Source organism: Polypterus senegalus, chromosome 2 (genome assembly GCF_016835505.1).
Source record: "Polypterus senegalus isolate Bchr_013 chromosome 2, ASM1683550v1, whole genome shotgun sequence".
NCBI lineage: Eukaryota > Metazoa > Chordata > Cladistia > Polypteriformes > Polypteridae > Polypterus > Polypterus senegalus.
This window is the reverse complement of record NC_053155.1, coordinates 37,889,612-37,916,799: the sequence shown is the minus strand read 5'-3', so window position 1 is coordinate 37,916,799 and position 27,188 is coordinate 37,889,612.

Genomic DNA, 27,188 nt, shown 5'->3' with positions numbered 1-27,188 from the left:
CTGTGTACATAAAGAATATGATAATACTATACATGTATTGCCTATTAGAGATAGAAGTATAATGTACCTATGAAAAGGCCAGTTTTTAAAAAAGGGAGGATTTAAGGAGTTTTTTAAAATGACCCATGGTGTTAGCCTGGCATATCTCTCCTGGTTAAGTATTTTAGATTTGTGGTGTATAACAGCAAAAGGCTGCCTCACGACTTCTTTTATACTTACCATATACACTCACATTTTTGTTCTCCGCAGATTAGTCGGGGCTTGATTTTACCATATACTTTCCATTTTTTTATAATGACGATCGTATTAATGACGATCGTATAAGTCGAATGCGGAAAACTCACACTATTGGTCCAAGAGATTATGATGTGCTAACGCCCACCTGAGAGAATAACCATGGAGCCCACTGCCTTTTTTTCTATGTATTTTGCTTATGTCACCACAAGGTAATACCCAAACTATTCCAAAGTGTCGTTTGCACTGTTTTGTGTTTTTTATATCTCACACCCTCATACACCTTTATCATAAGAGCATCCCTTATCTATGATGGAGTGTTCGATCAGAAGAAAATATGAAGCTGGTTTTAAATTAAGTGTCATTAAGTAGCGAAAGAAATTGGTAACTGTGCTGCTGTAACAAAATTTGATGTGTCTGAGAAACTGGAGCGAGACTGGAGGAAGCAAGAAGATGTAAAAAAAAATGAAGTGTCGCATTTTTTAACAGGCGTATAAGTTGGGGTTTGATTTTTATGACTATTTTTTCAGGTTTCAAGATCTGACTTATACACAAGCATATACGGTAACTCTTGTAATAATAAGCAGACCGCTATTGGAAGATCTAAGGTTATGACTTGGAATGTCGAGGGATAGGCACTCCAGAATATAGGAAGGGGCAAGATTATTTAAAGCTTTATTTACCATTAGTAATATTTTTAAGTCAATTCAAAAGGAAACAGGTAATCAATGCAATGATGCTAAAACTGACAACATGTGCTCTGATTTTCTTCTTCTGGTTAACATTTTTTGCTGCATTCTGAATTAATTGCAACCGATTGATTTCTTCCTTAGGTAGCTAGCCCAGTTAAGAGTGCACTGCAGTCTACTCGACTAAAAACCAATGCATTAATTAATTCCACAGCATCTTTGAGTGTTATAAGAGGTGTAACTTTTGCAATGTTCCCTAAATGGAAAAATGCAGTTATAGTAATCTGGTCAGTGTGTGATTTAAAATTTAGGTCCATGATTACATCTAATTTCTTTACTTCTCCCTTGAATTTTAATGCTAAAGGATCAAGTTTATTTCTAAGACCTTTACTATTTTCATTTTATCATCTACTACCTGTGCATAATAATAACCAAAATGTTATAATGAAGCAACACCTTGGAAAAATAATGTGTGGTCCTGTGTAATGAATGAATGACTCACTTCTGAAACAAACATTTCCAATTTAACTGTATTATGTAAGTAAAGCATTGAGGTTCTTTGAACTCCCACCATAGTCTCATCCCAACATGAACATGGTAAACATTTAACAGCGCTTTTTATTAACAACCACAAACTATGTACACAGGTCTTTATAATGTTGACAGCCAACAAATGGCAAGTACAGGGATAAAAGCCATACTCTACTGCAGTATGTCCTTCTGTGGTTTGTATCTTTTTCCTTAATCTGATGTTGTTTTATACCAGGCTGCAACAGAACACATTCTGAAAATATTTGGACACAGTGTACCACAGTTTGGCATCATGCAAATGGCCCAAGCACTACATAGTGATAGATAGATTTAGTGGCCAGTATTCACACCAGTAGAGTCACTGGGGAGAGGCTTCATTGTCTTAAACCCCTGATCTTCAAGAGCCAATACCAGCTTTTCATCATGGATGAATCACATTAAACCCTCTGCCTTACGGGGGACCCCCCACCCCTTCACCTGCCACTAAACACTATTAATTTTTAATAACTACTAAAGATATCGACATGCCTGATCCAAACCTTAACATGAGCAGCAGACATAAAAGTTATCTTTTTATTTACCAAAGATAAAACCCAGCAATATTTTAAGACAGCACATAATATACCTTAATAATTTCAGATTATTTACTTATTAATTTAAAACTCCTAACCACAGCAGTATTGCTTTTCTCACCTTTTCAACAACTAACAAGCAAAATGTGCTGGGAGATGCTGTCAAAGTTATTACATGTCAGCCATACAAAAAAGACACAAGCCGAATGAAATGCTTCACTGCACTTGGAATGCACTCCAGGTGCAGCTACCATGGGAAAAGGAAGCATATGAATATTCATGCATGCTAACAAAATGCAAAACAGCGTGCAAGAACAGACAAAAGAAGCCACCCGCACATTTGCTTTAGAAAATAAAACATGCAAAACACACTTGCCCTCAAATAAAGAATCTAGTTTGGTAGCTTCAAAGATATTTGTAATGAGAAAAGACTAGTAGTGTGCACCATAAGCTGCTGATTCGATTGTTCTGCCTCTTAAATAAATACAAAATGAATATTCATTGCTCTCTTTTTAATAAACTGTTTGTTGGTAGTATTATGTGCAGTCAAACTATCTTGGGCCCATTGTCTGGGGAATGTTTAATCTTAAGTGAGCAAGTTTTACATGTTGCATAATGCAAGGCCATGTTAAGCAATTTTCAATAAAGGAGATAATACTGAATTAGCAGTAATATTAATACAAAGGATACAAACAATAAATCCATTGCGAACATTTCTCAGATGTGCTTTAATAGCTATATAAAGCTGTACAAGAGTAAGACAGCTAAAAAGAGCACAGCGCAAGACATCTGCAGTATACTGCAGGAGACATTTGTTTTAGCTAAAATGTTGAACAGTAAGACACGAGGTCACCAATTCAGTCCCAATCACTGACATGAGCAAGTCACTTAGGATATCACAATTATGAAAACAATTTTATTTCACATGTTTGATTTGTAAGTCATTGTTGACTGCAAGAAAAATTGGGGATCAATGCTTACAAAATGAATTAAAAAATACTAACAGACTTCATTTACTCACAGGGCTTTTCTCACAACCATGTAATCTGCTAACTTTCAGACATAGTGTATGGAGAGAAAAAGCTTGGCACAGGATTTGGGCAGGGCTGAGAATGATCTGGCTGCAGTAACTGTTCTTCATTACCTCTTTGTACAGTAACTGTCATTTTCCTCATGATGTAAGTCAATGTGTCAGAAGTCCATTATTAGCAATAATGCTGTTTAATCTTCCCCAGAGGACATGGGAACAGACATAAAGGAGTGATAGAATTTACTTTCATTCCTGTTTTACTATGATGATGTTTATTAAGGTGGATTAGTTGTTATCTAAGACTGAACACTGTGGAATTGTTAAGGATATATATATATATATATATATATATATATATATATATATATATATATGATTATTATTATATCTTTATACATTAGTCTGTGTACTTTTCAATGTAGCAAACACTTTCCACCATGGGGATGGTGACCTCATATGGCATTTAACTCTTTTCATTGACTGTAGTATGCATATAAGTAGTGCCTATTTACTAATAAATTGTTTTACTAAACCTTAAATCTATTCTGATATTTTTGGTATCTTTCATATCCATCCATGGTATTGGTTGTTAAATGGACTAAACTATTCCCTTTAGAACATTAGAACAATTTTGAAGAGAACAGACCATTCAAAGCTCATTTTTCCTATTTAATAATAATAACAACAACATTGTTTATATAGTACCTTATCATACATTTACATGCCACTCAAGGTGCTTTCCACAGATTAATCATCAAAAGTAAAACTATACCACATTTACTGGGATTACTATCATGAATTAATACTATAATGCTATTCACCTAAATTGTCTAATACTGTAAATAAAATAAAGTTGAGATTTGTTGGTCACTACAGTCCTATGGTCCTTTCCATGCTGAAAAACTTTCTAACTGAAATCTTCCCCTAATAACTTTCCAGCCATGTCATCCTGTTCTTGTTGCAGAATTTATTATAAAGTAACTTCCTCCGTCCAGTGTACCAGGTCTTTTCAATTATTTCCCCTGTTAATATCCATTTTCTTAAACTAAACAGGTTCAACTGTTTGAGTCTTTCCTCATAGTTTGTACCTCCCTGTCTCAGAATCAGCCTAGACATTCTTCTCTGGACTTTCTCTACTGCTGCTGCTATACTGTATGTATTTTATAATATGGGAACCAAAACTGAATACTCCAGGAATGGCCTCACTAGTGCTTTATATAACTTACACGAAACCTTCTTTGTCTTGGACTCCACATTTTGTAACATATAATGTAGCATCCTATTAGCCTTCTTGATCACTCTGTACACTGTCTGGATGTAGATACAGTATCAAGCACTTCACTAAGAATCCTGGTGTTATGATTACCCTGGTTCCACAAAATAGCAAAGGGTTGGATCCTTCAAATATAACCCATAAAACTGGTCTCAGCTCAAGGCAAGCCTGGCTCCTGGTAAATGGGAGACTATGTCTCATTAGGCCTTACAGTAGAGGTAAGGCTTTTAAATTATAAAGAAATAGTTTCAAAAGCTGGATGTTTTTGGAAATCAGAAAGCTGTTTGGAAACCGATCTTCCACAAACATTATGTTACCCCAAGTTACCATGCACTATGGCATGTGCAGATCCATAGCTGATATCCAAATGTGCAGCAACAGCAGACAATAACTGGTCTTCTTTGATGAAGGCATTCGCCATGTTGATATGGGCTCGTGTGCACCATATTGATGGTCGACCAGATCGAGCTTTGTTGATTATATTTGTTCTTTCCACTTTAAACCTTTATACTCATTCATAAACTTTTTTTCGATGCATGCTGTTTTCACTTCTAAACTGAGCCAACATCATTTGGTAAATTTCAGCAGATTTCACTCCCTCTGCCCAAATAAATCTCACTTCAATGTTCCATGTTCATTTGACCTTGACTTCAACTAGACTAACAGCAGGAAGGAACATTTTTAAAATGAGTCTGAGATGACAGATAATAGGAAACAACTGGAGGGGAGATTAATTTAGAAGTTGAAATCTGCCTGTGTTGCTCTGGTAAGAATGAAGAGCTCTAGAAAGTTCTGTTTTGTTTTATTTTTTTTCCTTATTTTTCTGCAAGCCATAATATCAGTGGGAAGTGTGTGTCAGGCCTGGACAATCTCTATCATAGAGGGAATGGCTTTTTCCTTTATTATCTGCGTGACTGACCTTCTACTCAGCACTACTCTGTCCCTCAGTTCAAAAGCTCAATCCAGTCTGAATGCGCTCCTAGCTGTTCACAAGAGGAGTTTTCAATAAAAAATGCATGTGTTTGGGATGTTATGAGCATATGAATGGATACCTGAGATTTTACTCTTGGACATTTTAATATTGTTTGCTCAGTGTTGGTCCCCCATAAAAGCCTATTGACTCAGGAACTTTGATATTTCCATTCTCCATAAAATATTACATATACGTTTTTTCTCTGCCATTACTACAGAAACCGGCGTAAGTAACAGATAAAGAAATAATTATTTTTGGGTTGAGCATTTCTTTTTAACATAAACAGAACCTGACATTAGGAAATTGTGCAAACTTCAGATAAAATTGTCAAATCTCGGAAATGAATAACAGATCAAGCTGTCTGAAGCAAATTTACAGTAATGTGCTTTATAATTCATTACTCAACATCTTTATGTTGTGGCCAAAAGACAAGGGAATCTCAAAGGGACAACAGTAAGAATGTTATGTGAAATAAATAAGAGCACTTCACTAGTAAATGGAAGAGCAAAGCTGACATTTGCAACGTTTGATTGATTTTTTGCTCACTATGGACATTATTTGTTAAAGGAATGCAGAAAGATTGGAATCATGTTTAATAAATAAAGCGTCAAACTTTATTTATAGAGTGTAAAGCAGCATTAAATAGCCTTAAGGAAACTTCAACAGCCTCCAGGAAACAAACCATCTGAGTGAAACATAACAATATACTCTATTATTTTTGTCATATAATGGAGATGATTTTGCACTCTTTGATCTCCTACTCCTTCTCCTGAGACCAAGTGAGCTTCTGCCAGTCCTTTCCTCCTGAATCTGAATGTACCTGGGTGAGTCACGGACTCTTCTCTCAAAGTTCAACAGAAAGTGCAACTTCCACTACATCAGGGGCCTTGTATATAATACCTTGCTTGGAGTCCATACTGAAATTTGGATTAAGCTGGAAAGACAAAAATGATGCATATGCAAAGAAAATGTCAAATCTACTTCAAACTATTTTATCCACTCCCTGTCACCTCCTGCCAGTAGCAATGTATGGCTTAAAAAATACCTCTTTTAAAATTTCATGATCTAATAACCATATAAATTTGGCAATGTTCCTGAGTGGCATCTTTACTTCATACACAAGAACACACAGTGAATGTGGACTTGAGGCATTAGTTCCCAAACTACTATCCCATGAAATAAAGGAATTGTGGGTGTTGCCAGATCACTTTGCAACAATATTAGTCAAACTAATTTCAGTAACACATATTAGTTGCATATTAATTGAATGAAAGTGTTTTCTGTTTACAAAAGCAAATTTATTCGGTGAAGGTGTCTCTTTATCGCAACATGTATGCAGTCAATTTTGCCAATTACATTAGGAAAATTAGCAATTGCTGCAACTTGCCTTTTGATCTCGACCTACTTACCATGACCGTAGGGAAATTAGATGTATCAGGATAGCATCATACAAATGGCATGGCATGGCTCAGGCATGACTGCGAGATTCCTGACTGGTCTGCCAGTTCACTCTGAAAGGCACCCGTTGCCAAACACCTTACAATTTTTAAGACCTGTAGCAAAACAGAGATTGTGTGATATCTGCATGGTCTCTGTAATGTAAGCTGAAGGTAAACACTCAACTCCAAGAAGATGGCTCTAGGAAGTCTAAATTGGCTTATAAGCCAGCCATGATCATGAGCCAAAAAATCATTGCAATTTCTGAGACCTCACTACTCCAAAAGAGCTAATGCTGCGATTGTCAATGATGTTGTACAACACACAGAACACCCTTATTAAAGACAGACTAGATATGCAACACACTAAGGCATATTACAGTGGGTATCTGCATTAGACATTATTACCAACATTAAGGACAGCAATATTGAGAGAAATGTGGTATTTTGGGGTACTTGGTGATTGTGTAAAGTAAGTAAATATATATAGGCGTATGCAGGGTGTGAGTATGTGTGGTAGCATGGCTGAGGAACTCCAGGGTGTGAATTGTGGTGATTGGCATTCACGTGCAGACACAAGTGGTTCAGTCGATTGTCTCATTAGCACCCCAGAGGTTATAATCAGTGCCAGTACATCTGCATCCTATAAAAAAATCTGAGCAGGAAACAACAGGAGAACAAAAAAGATCAGAAGAAAGACAGAAAACTGTGCCAGAGAGAAGGCAGCATGGTTGGTAGCCCTATGGAGGTGCAGAAAATGGGTGCTCCAAGGGTAGATGATCCCCCGCTGACAATTGTGGAGTAGCGTGGTATGATGGAGGTGCCCCTCCCAGGGATCCCATAGATGCTGAGGCGAGCATGGTGGACAGAAGGACAGTCAGCACTGAGTGGTGAAACAGATGCCGAGGGAGGCAACTGGGACAGAAGCCAAAAGTGGGAACCACAGCAGCTGACGTCTCTGCCGGCTGAGCGACCTGTAATTTGAGCTGGGTAGACGAAGTAGAGAAGACACACTCGGCCCGAGGGGAAGATAGAAAGAACCTGATCACTGCCAAGTTTTATTCTGGTTATTATCATTTGGTTTATCTATGACTTTTTAACTCACAGAAGAGTACCTGGTTGTTTGAATTAATTATTGACTGCACTACACATTTGCACTTTGTTTGAATTTTGTTTGTGGGATAAAAGCACTGGTGCACTTGGCACCGTCTGTTGACTGTGTGTGTCCTCATTTGCCCGACTCACCCTTGAACATGATATGAACAGTTCCGGGTTCAAATGCTGCCAAAGTACATGGAGCCAACCCACACCATCACAAGAACATAGCAGTTAACTATGATGTAATTAGTTCAAGAACATGGGAATATGACTAACTTGGTATTGAACCGTGCAATGAAACAAGATTTTATGTTCACTTTATTGCGTTTCTCTTTCCTCTGTATTCAAATAAATAATTTTCAGAAACCTGATGAAAATGCAGGACGATTTTTTATTTGCACATCCATATGCACAAATGTCTCAATCCATGGACTGAGCTATAATTAATACAATTCAATCCATTTTATACTTTTATATTGCCATTAATTTATTGAATGCATCACATCGTCTAACTCTTAATATGCAGAACTTCTTTTATCTTAGCCAATCGACTACAGCCACCAGTAACTTCGTATACATGTCCATTTTTCCATTATTCGAAACATCATTTCATTAATAGGGGTGTCCTATGGGTTTTCCTAAGGATCTTAACACAGCTTCACAATGGGGGTGTTTGGGCATTCTCACTAGCTTGTTGTCACTTTTTAAGAGGGTGTTCATGACATAGCTAATTCATTTTAACCTTAGCAACTATCTTGGTTGCGCCTCTAGATGAGGCAAAAGGCTCATATGCCCAAGCTTTAAGTCGCATTTAGTTAACTCATTAGTTACCTTCAATCCTTTTCCTTATGCTTTTAATAATCTATTGTTACAACTTCATTTAAGTCTATGCTTATATTAAATTGTAAAAATTATCATGAATTGATTAAAAATCCTTATATTATTTCACTTATGTCCGTCCATGCTCAATATAAATAATGGTTGCCAAAACTACTATATTACTCTACAACAACAATAGTGAGGAATCTGTGTTCCTGGCAGAGGTCTGGTCTTAGGCTTACCTTCAAGTCTTCAATTCTTCAATGAGACCAATTATCAATGGTGGTATTTAACTGTTTATTTGGTTCATACTTTGTTACTGACTGCATTATGACACTACCATTTTACACCTCACCTAGCTGTGACCAACAGAAATGGTCTCGCTGGCCTACATACTCACACTAATGCACAGAAGCAGAAACATCTACATCACACCACACCAACCATCACAGGCTAGATGCCTTAGAACAGCAAACACAACGTATGAGGAACCACAGAGTGACATTATCCAAAGATCAGCGACAGCAAGTCTTGCACCTAGATGGTGAATGAAAAACAAATTACACACACAACCTTTCTGAAGAGCAGCGGCAAACTGCCAGACAAAACAGTAAACATTACAACGGAAAAACTACAAGAATTCCATAACACTGACAACTCAAAACAAGATATTCCCTTTATATTACGGTGTAGGCAATTCCCTGTTCATTTAGCATATTGTATGACTATCACCATGTCACAACAACAAACGTTTAATAATGTTGGAGTTTATTTGCCAGGCCCTGTTTTTACTCATGGCCTGTTGTACACTACATTTTTAAGAGTTACATCGAAACCCAGGTAAAACGTACAGGTACTTGTGGGTTACACACAGGGGAATATTTTCACTGACAATAACGTTTATGCAACAAATTGCATTTTCCGACAATTATAGACGTCAGTATACCACATTACCTGATGGCCACACTTCACACATACTGACGTACATGTGCCCTGCATTTCCATTCTTATCTAATATGTTCTGTTAACCTGTTCATGTTACACTTTGTATTGTATGTTTTCATGCAAAGTTTGTGCTTTATAAATCACAACTTTTGTGTAAGAAACGGATTATGCACATTTCCGACTGTAAGCAAGTTTTAGACTTGAGGCCCTAGGAGGTGTTTTCTCCACATCTGTTTCCTTGTGTCAGCTCATCCTTATATGCCTCCAATGGTGCAGCATCCCAATTGCGCACTGCAGGAAGCTGATAAAGGAACTGAGATATACTGTACAGGTGCATCTCACCCCAGTTACTTCACCAGCCAACCACAGCTGCGTGAGCAGGCATACCCATAAAGAGCGAGCCAGCCAATTAATTATTTATTTGTTAAAACGGTGGACACATTATACCACAGGAGCTTAGCTTGAAAGCATTTCCAGGTCACACAAAAACCCTGACAAAGAGTGTTACTGCATCCCCAGTGGTCACCCCAGCAGCCCTGGAAGTTCCCGAGAGAGATGTCTGCCCAAACTGCAATTCTCAGGCAACCCTACAGGAAACCAAACCAGAACAACTGGTGAAATGTTTTGCCACTCTGCAGCTCAGGGGAATACATGTCCCAGTACATCCATTATATTTGCTTCTTACCTGCAGAAAGTATTTTTAAGCAATTTTACCACACTTGCCATAATCCCTATTACAACTAGTAAAGTTTAAAAAATGGACAATATACTTCCATTTTGCATTGTCATTTAAATAAAATTCTTTCAGTTTAATAATAATAACAATAGTAATAAGTCTTTAGATTTATATAGTACTTTTCTCACTACTCAAAGTGCTTTACATATTGATCAGGGGGCCATTTCAACCACCACTAATGTGCATCATCCACCTGCATTTTTGCATCAGTACACTCACCACACATTAGCTGTTAGGTGTTGCAAGGGTGAAAGATCCAAGGGTTAATCCACTAGAGATGGGGGTTAATTAGGTGGCTAGAATGACCAGGTTGTGGTGGCTAATTCAGCCAGGACATCAGGATACACCATACTCTTTACGAAAGATGCCCGGCAAACTTTGGTGACCACAGAGAGTCAGGATCTTGATATAGGTCTCATTGAAGGATGGCACCATTTTTACAGCCAAGTGTCCCCATCACTGCACTAGGAATTGGGATCCACGTTCAGACCACAGAGTAAGCACCCCTTTTTGTCCTCACCAACCTGGATTATGCAATGGCATCCATTTTTACACTAGTATGCTCAGCACACATTCAGTGTTAGATGGTGGAGTGGTGAAAGAGAAAGAGCCAATTAGAGACAGAGGTTGATTAGGGGGCCAGAATGACTATGCAGTGTAGCCTGGACATTTGGATACACTCTTTATGAAGGATGTTCAGGGATCTTTTATGACCACAAAGAGACAGGACCTCAGCTTTATGTCTTAATTGACTTTAAAATACTGCTTATGGTTTACAAAGCCTTAAATAATCTCACTCCATTTTATATATAAAAATGTCTGACACTTTATATTCCATATCGTCACCTTAGATCTTCAAATCAGTGTCTGCTTAGAATTCCAAAAGCTAAACTTAAAAGAAGCGGTGAGGCAGCCTTCTGCTGTTATGCACCTAAAATCTGGAATAGACTGCCAATAAGAATTGGCCAGGCTGATATGGTGGAGCACTTTAAAAAACTGCTAAAAACACATTACTTTAACATGGCTTTCTCATAATTTCATTTTAGTTTAATTCTGATGCTCTGTATATTCAATTAATTATCATTACTATTCATGGTGGCTCCAAAATCCATACTAACCCCTGCTCTCTCTTCTGTTATTTTCCCGGTTTTCGCCACCATCCCCTAATCAAAGCACCATGATGTTCCTACATTGATGGATTAAAGGCCAGAAGTCCACATGACCATCATCATCAAGTCCTTCCATGAGAACCCTAAATACAATGAAGACTGATCATTTACAGTGGGTACGGAAAGTATTCAGACCCCCTTCAATTTTTCACTCTTTGTTATATTGCTGCCATTTGCTAAAATCATTTAAATTAATTTTTTCCTTCATTAATGTACACACAGCACCCCATATTGACAGACAAAAAAAGAATTTTTGAAATTGTTTCAGATTTGTTAAAAAAGAAAAACTGAAATATCACATGGCCCTAAGTATTCAGACCCTTTGCTCAGTATTTAGTAGAAGCACCCTTTTGAGCTAATACAGCTATGAGTCTTCTTGGGAAAGATGCAACAAGTTTTTCATACCTGGATTTGGGGATCCTCTGCCATTCCTCCTTGCAGATCCTCTCCAGTTCTGTCAGATTGGATGGTAAACGTTGGTGGACAGCCATTTTTAGGTCTCTCAAGAGATGCTCAATTGGGTTTAAGTCAGGGCTCTGGCTGGGCCATTCAAGAACAGTCACAGAGTTGTTGTGAAGCCACTCCTTCATTATTTTAGCTGTGTGCTTAGGGTCATTGTCTTGTTGGAAGGTAAACCTTCGGCCCAGTCTGAGGTCCTTAGCACTCTGGAGAAGGTTTTTGTCCAGGATATCCCTGTACTTGGCCGCATTCATCTTTCCCTCGATTGCAACCAGTCGTCCTGTCCCTGCAGTTGAAAAACACCCCCACAGCATGATGCTGCCACCGCCATGTTTCACTGTGGGGACTGTATTGGACAAGTGATGAGCAGTGCCTGGTTGTCTCCACACATACCGCTTAGAATTAAGACCAAAAAGCTCTATCTTGGAGTTTGCTAAAAGACACCTGAAGGACTCTGAGATGGTGAGAAATAAGATTCTCTGGTCTGATGAGACCAAGATAGAACTTTTTTAACTACTTGTTAGATAGAATGCTTAGAGGGGGCTGGGCGGTCTCATGGTCTGCAGATTTTATTTTTTCTCCAGCCGTCTGTAGTTTTTTTTTTGTTTTGTTTTTTCTCTCCTCCCTGGCCATCGGACCTTACTTTTATTCTATGTTAATGAGTTTTGTCTTTTTTAATTCTTATTTATTTTGTCTTTTTTGTCTTTCTTCATCATGTAAAACACTTTGGGCTACATTATTTGTATGAAAATGTGCTATATAAATAAATATTGTTGTTGTTATCCGAAGGATACCATTTTTACAGCACAATGTCCCCATCACTGCACTGGGGCATTGAGATCCACATTCTGACCACAGGGTAAACGCTCCATGCTGGCCTCACCAACATCTCTTCCAGCAGCAACCCAAGCTTTTTCTGGTTGGTCTCCCATCAATGTACTGGCTGGGCCCAAATATGCTAAGCTTTAGGTGGAAGACCTGTTCTTAAGTGCATGTGGTATGGCTGCTGGCATATGTCTCTTAAGTGTGAGACTTCATAAAATGTATTAAACTATGAGTTCTATAATAAATTCAGTTTTATTGTCAGGAGCACAAAGAACAATGAGTCTTTTGCTCCTACAAATATATATGATACAGCCATTAAAATATTTTTTTAAAAGAAGACAGACCCTTTACCTTATTTTGTATTAAAATATTTAAAAAACCTATTTAGAAACATATTTGTTACAGTAGTTTCCAAGTTAAAAACAACAAGCCAATAATATTACCCTGCCATTCATTACAATAAAAAGAGCAGTCAAAAAAAAAAAAAAATCATACAACTTGCATTTATGTCCAGCAGGACTACAGTCTGTCATGTCATGTCATTTGACAGATGGTAATGCGATCATACAGTGTCACAGCAGTGGCCATGAAGAGGTCACATAAGCAGCTATTTTTGCTGCTATGACTCTTTCCTTAGTAAAGAAAAAGAGCCATCTCACTGTTGACAACAGCCCTGATACATCAGAGATGTTCAGATTAGCCTGATTCATTCCATTAGGCAAGCTTTACTGTTTTGGTGATTCATTGCCCTCCTGCAGAAATGTACTTTAGTTTCAAACAGGTTTGTTTTTTGTATTTGTGCGCTTTAATTTTATTTTTATCTTGATAGGTGGCTTTTATCTTGATAGATGTTTCCAAGGACAGAAAGGACAAGAAAGTAGCAAAGGACAGGGAAAGATCTGTTTGTGAAGGAAACTCAGGCTGACAAACAGACAGCCATTCTAAATGTCATCGTGGGTAGATGGAGGTCAAAATGGGTCAGTAAGAACTAAACCTTGATAAGAACACCACACTTAGAGAAATACTACAAGAAACAGTTGAAATGCCAGGTTCTCTCAATGGAATGGGTGAAAGCAAATAATCTCCAGTTGTTACAAGGTACATCCCATTCCTTATTACAGACAGCAAGTGGTACAAAAGTTCTAAATGATGCCTGTCCTTTTAAATGATACACTGGGCTTATGGATGCAGTTGTGGCTCTGGGTTTTTGACATTGAATGTTGAAGTGAGATGAACCATTAAGGAAACAAGAGGAGGATTTAAAGATCATTACCTACCAGAAGCCCAGATTTTGGAGTCAGTGCGTAAGCTGGAGAAGAAATTCATATTGCAGAGTTTTAAGTGGTTGTGAAGACCTACATTTATTCACTTATATTATGCTTTGTTTTCATTTTGGGTGCCATCATTTTGTAGTTCCATTTCCATGATGCATTACAAGGTTGTCAGGGTGCAGTCATGGAAGTCACATCTGCTGATGTCATTAACATTAGGATATTTAAGCTGTTGACACTCAGCAATTGTCATTCAAGTTTTTCAGTCCCTATCCATTTTTATTAAGTGTTTCAGGTTTCTCATATTTGCCTGTTGATTGTGTTTTTCTGACTTTGATTTTTGGCTTTGACGAAAGATTTATGTTCTAATTCTGACCCTCACATGTTTATATTCTCATTCCATCTTCAAACCTGTTCATCTTGGATTTTTTTTTCTCTGTGAGCAGTACAGTAAACAGTGTGCCAAAACACTCATTTATCCAGCAACAATATACAGAAACATTACATTCTAAGAACCTGACAAGACCAATTATTTTACTTTCCCATTTTTACACAATAAATGTCTCCAAAACCAATTCAAACTGGGAATAAGATGTGGCTGGCTTACAATATCACCCATTCTGAAAACTGTCTTGGTATCAGTAATCACCGTTACACATTTCATTATATCTATGTAGCAGTGCTACTTAAATGGACTACAAATCCCATCAGCACTGGTAGACCTTTGCTATTGTTCAGCTATGAGTGTTGCCATCGCGATTTCTGGGGGAAATAAGGTATGGCAAGGACTTTAAAGGTGTGCCAGAAAAAGCTTGCAAAAATAGACCAATCATTCATTTTTTGTGTTTCCATACTTCACCCAACCTCCAGATTACAAAGTGGATCGTGGTTTCTTTCAGGATTTATGTGTTTGTCCTGTGCCTGTTTGTTAGTGTGATTTTGTCTGGGATGGTAAAGATTTTTGTCCAGGGAGTGCCCCCAAGCTTCTGCAGATCTTCACATAACAACTGGAACACAATTGGACAAAACTTTCATAGCATTCAGCAAACTGTTCACTGGGCATCTCAATTCATTTTCACCATCAGCGCATCTGTGGGATCGAACTGTTTGTATAGTGAGTGTTTATTGTTAACCGTTTTGTGCACAGTGCTTCGTTGAATGTTTTTTTATGTAGTGTTTGTTAAATAATTATAACCATTCGGGGAATTTGGATGGGCTGTTGTGTGTAACTTGTTTATCTAATAATTGTTTTTTCCCCTTCTATATTTGTTTAAAATTTATTTTTTATCAGTTCATTGGTGGTTTTACATGTCTATGTTTACCTATGTTTGTGAGTGTCAAGGTTGGCTTCCCTAAATAAAACTGTTTAAAGCAAGCATTTATGCCCATGAGGGATTCCAATTTATTTGTTTCCTGAGAAAGCTATGTTCTTCTTTCTTGAACACTCGTAATTTTTTTTAAAATGTGCTCTCCATCCTAGCCAGCGTGCTGCAGACAATCAAACATTCACACTGCCCACCATGCTTTCAGACACTCATTTGATCCCATCCTGTCTAAAAGGTGCTCACAGACTGCTACCCTCCACTACTGCCTGTAGGGAGCTCTATGCACTCTGCTGCAATATAGTCTCGCAAATGGGCACTAAGTAATTTCTAACATTATAACATGTTTTTCTTTTGTTTTTCAGGAAACCCAACAAATTGTAACTTTCAGGCTTTCTGGGAGTCAACAGAGTGCATTAGGGGTTCAGGGCCCCTTAAGACACCCTGAATTTTGCAGCTTGACTCTAAACAATTTGACCCTTCGTACAGGAAGGACAAATTATTATTAAAGTTTATATTTTTATTATAATCGAGTAAGCTAGCTGATCAATTAGGGCTTAGAGGAAGAATGAGTTATTACTTAGAATACTTTATACACAGTACACGTGACAATACTAAAGCTACAAAAGACCGACAACCAAAAAAACAGCCAAATCAGAGGCAAACAAACGCCTGTGCCAATAATCAGTGAAAACATTTTTGCAGTACAAACTTACTAGCACTTTGTACTATTATGTACAATCATATGCCATAGACAAAAAGATATATCTTACTTACTCTTGAACCAATATACTGTATATCCCAATAACAAGATGGCAATACATCATAGGACCCTCTCAAGCACACAACCATAACCATAATCAAAATACTGATCAAAAATATATATATGATCAAAAGAATCAAATACTAATTTGATTCTTTATTAGGAATCCTCAGGTTCATTTCTGCACATTTTTATGCCTATAAACATCATTTTTGGAATTGTTTTATCGGGAAAGGTACCAATCTTAGGTTCTTTTTTAAAATGGGGATAGGAAGAAATAGAAAAACTAGCTATATAGCTGTACTACCTGTAACCTCTTACCTGTCTCAATATCTGTATTGTACCCCAAGTATTTAACTCTAGGGATCATTATGACAGGCTGCTTCTATCCCTGGGATTGTGTTTACTTATAACTCAGTTAACGAACAATAGATTATTACACCAAGAAGTCCTCTTGGGTCATTAAGAGACCACAATTAGACAAGGAAGAACCATTTTAACTTCTTGGCTTGCTAATAGCACCTAGAAAGAGACATTTATTTAAGCTTTCTCATAATTATATTTATTTTCATTGAAACCAACAGCAGCAAATATAAGCAATACAAACAATTATCCAACAAGGATGGGTTTATGTAGTCTTAATATCAGCAAAATGCTCAATGAGGTCAAATTACTTAGTTACAAATTATATACCCTTAAAAGATAAAGATGAGAGAAGTCTGTGAACATGTCTAGTGACTAAGCAGCAGCAGAGGAAAACTCCATTGAAATGTCTTTTTTAGTTAAGAGAAAGGTGCCTCACACGATATCCATTTCCCATGAAGCAAACAAGCAGAGCTCTTTACAAAAATGTTAAAAAAGCAGCAACTGAACTGACAGAACTCTCTTTTTGACAAAAATCTACAAAAGTAGTCACTAACTGGCCCACTCTCCCTTCTTGTCCAAAATAAATGCACATACGCGACATTCCTTTTCTACAACAAGGGCAACTGACATTTTTAGTTTCTCAAAACAAAGAAATGTTACAAAATCATTATCACAAGTTCAAGGTTATATTGTCATATGAAACAAAAGCTGCACTTTCTAACTAAGCAGAAAATTCTAATTTCCCAAAATACACATTTCTGTTCAGTATGACAAGAATTTCAGGCTTTAGGCCTATTATCTGAAATCTGACATTTCACAGTTATTAAGGTCAATGTGATCCTGGGAACATTAAAGCTTTAGAAATGGTTTTACTACATTTCCCCACTTTTAATCGAGGAGATCTACAGAGAGTCCCTTGGTGTTTGTGGCTTGTTTTTTATTTGAAATGTAGGGCCATACATACACAGGTATGCACCTTTCTAAACAATGTCCAATCAATTCAGTTTGTTACAAGTGGACTCCAATCAATTTCTAGACACATCTTGAGGGGAATTAAAGCAAACAGGAGGCACCTGTCCGCAATTTGGTGTACAAGCAGAAAGGGTCTAAATACTTACATGAATGAGACATTTCAGTTTTTGATTTTTAATACATTTGCAATCCTTTCTGAAAACATTTTCTCACTTTGTAATTATGGGCTACTGAATGTAGATTGATAGGCAAAATGTAAACTTCATCGATTTACAATCAAACCTTCACTAAAGTAAAGTGATCAGAAAATGTATGATACAGTTTAGTAGTCAAAGCAGACCGACCTGATATGATTAGGCCTCTAGATTTTGCTCTGTTTACTGTGATGTCTTTCATTTTCCATTATGGTCTTCCCCTGCTGCAAAATAAAACCAAAGAGTTATCTTTCAATATACAGAAGTCAATGTCTGACAACACTGTTGCTTAAATCATTTTAAGTGTTTTCATTTCTTCCAATTTCACAAAAGTGAAATGACAGGAGCAGCATGAAAGTGCAATGTTTAGCACTGGTGGACTGGGTCTGAATCTCAACCTGGTCATTGTCTGGTCAGTGTTTTTCTGTTTTTTTAACTTACATCATAAAGACATAGAAAGTTATTTGAAACTGAGTACTGTAGGTGTGTGTGTGTGTGTGTGTGTGTGTGTGTGTGTGTGTGAATAGAACCCCATCTGGGGTTGTTTCCTGTTTTGTACCCAAGGATAGGCTCTGAACCTCTGTGACAAGAAGAGACCCAAGACATGGCAAAGGTTTTGGGCACCCACCCGTATAATCTGTATCCTGGCTGCAAAAAGTAAATGCTGAAAACAATTTGTGGTTACAAGTCAGAGTCCAAAACAGAACTGAATTTCAGAGGAAGGGAGTGAGGCTTTATAGGAAGTCTGGGGGAAGTCATGTTGTCCTCAGGGCCGGGACCAAAAGTGATGTCGTCCTCGGGACCGGAAGTGATGTCATTCTCAGGGCCACACCCGGAAGTGGCATGTCCTGAGTCGAGGCAGTGGCTCCTGGTGGGATTTCCCAGGAAAGGTCTGCAGGGAACTTAGAAAGAGCGTTATTGCACCCCGCCACCCCCTGGGCAGATGTGTTATCATTATTCTATAAGTCCTTCAGCTGCCTCCTATTCACACGTGTGTGACACCCCATAATCCTAAAATTAGAGTGAACATCTTCAAGAATAGATAGATGAAAGCTTTCAGGTAAATTGGAAACCACATTATTTTTATTTTAGGAAAACTTTGCTTGCTATCCATGACTTTCGATAAGCACTATCTTGAGAATATTACACACTGAATCACTCACCTTTCCAAAGCTTCAACCTGCTCACACGTTTGCAAAATAAATGTGTGCTACATTATCTGATGTCCTTGAATTGTTCTTGGAAAAAACAGAGGCTTTTAAAGAGAGAAACTACAATAGTTCAAACAATGACACTCTTTCTTGAAAAGAAAATTGTCAAATAAAATTGAAGTCCCAAAGGCATTAACTCAATAAAACTTTTTAAGCAGGATAAATGTAAGTAATAATTTTAAAAAGTAACATGCTTAACTACACATGTCCTAAAAATGAATTTGATTTGTTTTAGTATACCAAAACCCCAAATGTATAAGTGACCATGCCAGAGTACATAAATAGGAGATAATATTTTTAGATTGTCATCTAACCTGCTAACTGGATGGCATTTTCAAGGTGAATGAATGAGCGAGCTGATTTGGTTGACCTTTTTTGTTCTTGCCAGTGGACATGTAAGTAAGAGAAAGGAATAAATCAAAGTAAAGAACCAGGCCAGGTGACTCTGATCTTGATGTATGAGCGTGTGATGATAGGTTATGCTTCTGTGTTCCTACTAAATGGATAAAAACACAAATGGCCAGAGAAGCTGTGACACAAATAGCGTGTCCCATTTGAATAGGGCCCCTTGTTCCAAGATCTTTATTTTAAATTTCTGTCACTCCACTTAACACTAGCTATTGCAGTAATTTCTAAAATACCCCATTTGGTGAAGTGAACTTGTAAGAATTTAACAGATCTGTCAAGGGTTTGGTTCACTAATAGATGTCTCAATATGAAGCCTTGATCAAGTGGTAAGCTCTTCATTGCTAAAATGGATATATAAATAAACAAGACTGAATCAGTCTATTCATTTGTAGAACAGTTTGCTTCATATTTAAAAGTACTGACCTACTTAACTCCATTTCTGGAGCCGCAGAGGCTCAAGTTTTTTGGCATTATCATCTCAGCAGCAGAAGCAAAAGAAAATAACTCATTGATACCACATAATCTGATAGACTTGTCCCAAATTGTTCATATTCTTACTTCTTAAACAAAGTGATTTAATTAAGTTTACAATATACAGTCAAATGGCCCTTTACATCCAAATCATAGTCTTGAAGTAAGTTACAGAAAAACATTTTTCTTTAATATTACTTCTTTATTTATTAAATTAATTTTCGAACACTTTAGTGCATCTAGTCCAAAAGGACTATCTCGTCATTTAACAGAAAATCCTTTCTTTAGATTCATTTTTGAATGTACCCATTTGTGTTGAATGTGCTCTCTCACATACATTCACAGAACAAATTATTAGGAACACTATACTATTACAGCACTAGATAGTACCTCCTTTTGCTGTCAAAACAGACATGGATTCCACAAGATACTGGAAATATTCCTTTGAGTTCCTGGTCCATGTTGACATGATTGCATCAGCTGTACATTCATGCTGCGAATCGTTCTACTACATCCCAACGGTGCTCTGTTGGATTCAAATCCAGTGACAGACAAGGCCACACTGAACACATTGTCATGTTCCTTGTGACACGGTGCATTATCATGCTAAAAGTAGCCATTAGAAGAAGTGTAAATTGTGGCTGTGGATGTATATATTCTGCAGCAAAACTCAAATAGGCTGCGGCATTCAAGTGATGATTGATTGGTATTAACGGGCCCAAAATGAGCCACAAAAACATTCCCCACACCATTTTACCACCACCATCCTCCTGGTCTGCTGATACTAGGAAGGATGGGCGCATAGATTCATTTTAGTAGCGGCAACTACTCACCCTACCATCTGTGTGCCTCAACAGAATTTGAGATTTTTCAGATAAGCCTGCATTTTTCCAGTAATCTTTAACTGCCTAGTTTTAGTGAGCCTGTACCCACATTAGCCTCAGCTTTCTGTTCTTGGCTGACAGAAATGAAACCCAGTGGTCTTCTGCTGCTGTAGCCCACTCACTTCAAGTTTCAAAGATTTGTGTGTTTTCTGAGCTGCTTTTCTGCTCACCACAGTTGTTGTACAAGTGATCATCTGAGTTACTGTAACCTTTCTATCAGCTTGAAACAGTGTGAACATTATCCTCTTACCTCTCTCATAAACAAGGCATTTCTATCAACAGAACTACTTGGTCGCTGGCTGCTTTTAGTTTTTCACACGTTCTGAGTAAACTCTATAGACTGCGGAGTGTGAAAATTCCAGAAGATCAGCAGTTACAGAAATACTCAATCCAGCCTGTCTGGGACCAGCAAACATAGCATGGCTGAAATAAATGAGATCACATTTTTTCCCATACTGGTGTTTGATGTGAATATTAAATACAATTCCTGACCTGTACAGTATCTGCAAGATATTATGCATGGCGCTGCTGCCACATAATTGGCTGAATAGATAATTGCAAGGATTAGCACAGGGGTTGCCAAGTCCGGTCCTGGAGGACTACCGTGGCTGCAGGTTTTCATTCTAACCCTTTTTTTAATAAGTGCCCTGTTTGTGCTGCTAATTAACTTTTAATTTTAATTAATTTTAATTTAATTGCTTTTTTTTTTTAAGATTTGTTCCCCTGAATTTCTTCATTATTCCTCTGCATTGCTTAATTTCTTTCTTTAAATGGCACCCAAACAGAAATGAAATGTGAAGTGAGGGAGCCAATAGAAGACCAACTAAGTCAGGACCTCAAACAAAAAACCAGTTTCACTCCAACCAGCTGCTTAATGAGGTACTGATTCTTGTCATTAATTAAACCCGTTCTTTAATTCTGTGGCTTGTTGCTGCTCTCATGGTGCATTAGCAGACATTTCTGAAATTGTGGATTTTCTCTTTCTAAGAGCGCTGGTAAAATGTTTTGGGGACCTGAGCAGATCGACATTCCTGAGAACTTCATCTTTCTTTATTTTCAGATATTGTCATTTTGACACCAGTTGTTTTGGCTCATTTTGTATCTCATTATTGTTTGGCTACTAATTAAGGAAAAAAACAATTAAGGGGTCTGAGTCTTCAAGAACAAGTCAATTAAAATTAGTTCAAAAAAAGTTAATTAGCAGCAAAAACAGGTCACTCATTAAGAAAAGGGTTAGAATGAAAACCTGCAGCCACAGTGGTCCTCCAGGACCGGAGTTGGAGACCCCTGGATTAGCAGGTGTACAGGTGTTCCTAATCATTTGTCTATTGAGTATATGTATAAGTATCTACTCTCCTATACCTCATCTAAACTGAGTGATTCCTCTAATACCTGAATGCACTCCTTATTTGAGCACCATGCTATTTTAGAACATTCTCCCTAATTTAAGTGCTTCCATCCATCCATTACCTAATTACAGGGTCACGGGGGTCTGCTGGAGCCAATCCCAGCCAACACAGGGTGCAAGGTAGGAAACAAACCCGGGGCAGGGTGCCAGCCCACCGCAGTTAAGTGCTTCCTCTAATACTAATAATAAATTCATCATTTACAGTATTTAGGCTTCACCTCTCTTATATAAATAAACTAAACGTAAATTGAGCACTCCCACTCGTAGTTTAATGAGCATCTTCTTATTTCTGCACCACCCTTCTTTGTGTAATCTAACTACTCTTTATTTCGAAAGAACTCCCTGTTATTTTGTGAGGCCCACTACTATCTGTCAAAATCTTCTCCAGACTGTGTGCTCACTAGAAATGTCATGCTGTATGATTTAAGACTTTCAAATAAAACTGCAAAATGCCAAGCTTTTATACTGTATGTCTACTGTAAAAGGACTGCAACTCATTTATTGCTAGTCAGTGAGCTGTAGGTTAGGGTGGTGAGACTGAACTGGCATAGTGTACAGATGACCGTAGACACATGTCAGTGTTATCCTGGAAAATGTATAATATTTGCAATTTAAAAAGTTTTTTACAATAGCTATAGAATATTACATACTGTATATACCATTTAGTAAAGGTAACCCCAATTCAGGTACCAGGACCCCTTATATAGTTTGTATGGAGTAAATTCTAAAAGCGTGTTAGGTTTGTCATGATGAAATGTTATTAATCCATTACTTGTCACAGAGTGGGTTTCTATAGAAAGCTTTAATAATTACTTTTTAATTGTTTTATTTAGTTTGCCATCATGGAGGAACAAGTCAAAGATACTGTGATGAAATGAGTCACAAGGGCTTATTATCTGTTTTAAATGATTATTTATTGAATTATTTTAGACCGATCCATTTTATCTCATGCCAGGGCACAGAGCTTACGTAAAAGTGTAAGCTAGCTTAATGAAATGATTGCTGCATGGTGCGGTGAACAGCAGGCACCAGCAGCATGTCAAGTGAGATAAAGGGAAGCGGGTTAATGCAGAGTAAAGAGAGGTGTTTTGAGAAGAGTCTTGAAGCAATCTCTTGTCAGTTGGGGAGGCATTTCAGAGGGAGGGTGAGAGGACAGTGAATGCAGCTCCTGTTGAGTTTTATACAGAGAGCAAGTCTTGTAGCTGTGTTAAAGCTTCTCATGTGTTGATTACCCCAGAAGAACAGACAGGGAGTGGAGAGAGGCACTGCTGAAACAAGGCACAGAGAGAGTGATGGGGATCCAAAGCATAATGGCATCTGTGGGTGAAAACAAGGTACCCTGGGGAACCTGCGGTAACCGACAGAGGTGGCAGCTTCATGTACTGCATTGACCGGATGCGGAGGCAGTTCATGTCTTCAGGTATGAGGGCTCCAGGAAGATGTCCAGAAAAATAATTAAGAAAATCTCAAGTGAATTTATGTTATATTAAATGTGTTTATTTATTAAACTTACTTTTTAGAGCACCTCCAGTAACAGTGGTAAAGGCACAATATTAAGTAGACTTATTTATTGATTTATGTATGCACTGTCTGCACATAATTGGCACTCTAAATTCTCTTGTTGTTAATAAACTGCCATTTTTCTGATTTTAAAGTTTTGCCTGTCTACATCACTTGTCCCGGTCCATCCTCAGTTCATGACTATCCATGCCCCAGATAAAGTAAAGTGCCATAGCTGTGGGTCTGGAGCATCACAGATACCCTATACTATAACCCTTCTTAAAATGATTTTTAAACACACAGTTCATGATCTAAGCGCTATAAAATCTGACCTCTTATTCGGCTTGCTGAAAAATATAGCTGGTAATACAATTTTAGAAATTTAATATAAATATACAAAAGTCTATTTTCTTAACCCATGTTTTTTTTCACAGGACATGCATCATCTCCCTCAGCCACAAAGCATGTTTTTGAATCGTGGGAGGAAACCCATGGGGGGAATATACAAATTCAGCACAGAAAGCAAAAAAAATGTGATTTTGAGGCAGTAACAATTTCTGTAGTAATATAATGATACCCAAAAAGTGGAGAGCACATTATGCACTGTTTTGCAGAAAGAGCAAGAAATTTAAAAAGAAGCAAACAAAATGCTAAATAACAGAATTTCATCATTCATTGGCTTAAGGTATTGATTCCATGGAAGAAGAAATGTCAGTGAATTAACCTAAAATGCATCTTCTACCCTGAGGCCTATCTGCTTACAGATGTCATACAGCAGCTGAAATATCAAATGGATTAGAATACTTACTGCAGGAGTATACAGCTGAAGTAAGACATTTACATATGCTTAGGGTGAATTCTTTAAAACTCATTTAATAACCCCTCCACAGATTTTATAGTAATAAATTGTAAATTTGGCATATTGTTTAAAACATCTACTTTGTGTGAGGCAAAAGTAATTTTCAAATAAAGTTCACAGAGTGTTTCACTTTTTATTGATCATATCACAATTCCAGTGGGTCACAAGTTATTATACACTTTGTTAATATTTGGTAGCATTGCCTTTAAATTGTTTAACTTGAGCCAAACATTTAGAGGAGCCTTCCACAAGCTTCTTACAAATTTACCCAAATTTTGACTCATTCCTCCAGACAGAACTGGTGTAACTACAGTAGTATAGATTCACAGGCCTCCTTGCTCGCGCACACCTTTTCAGTTTTGCCCACAAATTGTGAGCAAATCTCATATTTTAATAATAACAGAGAGCTGACGTGAAACCTTATTTGAAAGAAGACGTCTTTGGGTATATACAAGTACCATTGGTGCTTTTGATTGACCTGTGGGTTTAAAGCAGCATCCTGACTGTGGGACACCTTGTGCATAAGTGGTTAAAATCTTCTTCTTCTTCCAGCTGCTCCCGTTAGGGTTGCTACAGCAGATCATCTTTTTCTATATCTTTCTTGCATCCTGCTTTGTTACTCCCACCACCTTGATATTCTCTCTCACCACATCCATAAGCCTTCAGTTAGGCCTTCCTTTTTTTCTCTTACCTGGCAGTTCTATCTTTAACATCCTTCTCCCAATATACCCAGCATCTCTCGTCTGCACATGTCCAAACCAATGCAATATCACCTTTCTAACTTTGCTACCCAAGTGTCCAACCTGAGCTGACCCTCTAATGTTCTCATTCCTAATCCTGTCCATCTTTGTCACACCCAATGCAAATCTTAGAATCTTTAACTTTGCCAACTCCAGCTCTCACTCCTGCTTTCTGGTCAGTGCCATCGTCTCCAACCCATATAACATAGCTGGTCTCACTACTGTCCTGTAGACCTTCCCTTTCACTCTTGCTGATACCCGTCTGTCACAAATCACTCCTGACACTCTTCTTTGCCCATTCCACCCTGCCTGCACTCTCTTTTTCACCTCTCTTCCACAATCCCTATTACTTTATACTGTTGATCCCAAGTATTTAAACTCATCCACCTTCGCCAGCTATACTCCCTGCATCCTCACCATTCCACTTATCTTCCTCTAATTCACACATATGTATCCTGTCTTGTTCCTACTGACCTTCATTCCTTTCCTCTCTAGAGCATATCTCCATCTATCCATTGTCTCCTCGACCTGCTCCTTACTATCAGTACAGATCACAGTATCATCAGCAAACATTATAGTCCCCAGGGACTCCTGTCTAATCTCGTCTGTCAACCTATCCATCACCATTGCAAATAAGAAAGGGCTCAAAGCCGATCCCCTAACTCTTACGTACTTCTCTTAATAACTCTCCTTAAATATTAAAGGAATTTGATTTTATTTTTCAGAACCAGAGGTTTTATTGTTTTCCTGTCATCCTTATTGTTTCAAGTTTTAGCCTGTTGATATATAAAGGTCTTAGCCAGATTTTTGGATTTGTGCAGTTTGGAATCCTGCCAATCGAATTAGGGATAGGCTGATGGGGTTAGACCTACATAATGGACGCACAGCTGAAATAATGTTTTTCTGAGGCCCAATTTTCCCAATGTTCCCAATTTTTAACTTTATTTTTTGCAGGAATCAAAACAGGTTATCTATGGCTAGCTTTGAACAGTCAAGGAGGTGGTGAAGAGTATAAGGAACTGTAAATGTGAGATAGATTATACAGACAGTGAAATAGAAAATGCTTTGAACTTGCACTTTATTTAAGTTCTAACCTCCTAAAAGTAACAGTGACTACTAAGGAGGTGGCTAGTGAGTTGGAAATATTATTGGAAGAAGTACTGCTTGGATTAAATAGGCTAAAAAATCATCAGGAAAATGACAAGTACATAATGTATATAAACCCTTAATGGATATTTTTTCAAAAATCTTTGCAAACTGGGGAAAATCCTAAAGATCCTAAAGGGGCTAACAAGTATTACAAAAAAAGGTGATCTGGCAGATCCAAGTAAGTATAGGCCAGTAAGCTTACTATGCGTCACAGGTAAATGAATGTAAAGAATTATTATTAAGAAAAAGATTAAACAGTATATGTCTAGGACAGGAGTATTATTATGGTATCTGGAGCTTAAGTCAAGGGAGGTTATGCTTAAATTTTATAACTGATGAGGCCTGAACTCGAGGACTGTATTCAGTTTTGGTCTTCATGTTACAAAAAAGACATAACAGGGCAACTGATAGTCCAGAGAAGAGTAACTAGGCTGATTCTGGGACTAAGAGGTATGAGATTTGAATAGGGATTGAAGGAGTTGAACCTTTTCATTTTAAGCAAATGGAGATTAAAAGGAGAAATTATAACATTGTTTAAAATTATGAAAGGAACTAGTACAGTAGATACCAATTGCTTCTTTAAACTTGATTCTGCAACAAGAACATAGAGAGATGGTTGGGAACTTGTAAAAGAGATTTTGCAGAAAAGCTAGGAAGTATTTCTTCATGCAATGAAACCACAGACACATGGAATTAACCAACCAGTAGTGTGGTGAAAAGTAGGACTTTAGGGACCTTCAGATCTTGACCTGTGTTATTTTGAGCAATTTAGGTGAATTAGATGAACTAGTTAGTTGGGCTAAATGGCCTGTTCTCCTGAACATTGATCTAATGTCCTAATGTTTAGTCACATGACATGAAGGTCATGTGGCATGTTGTGT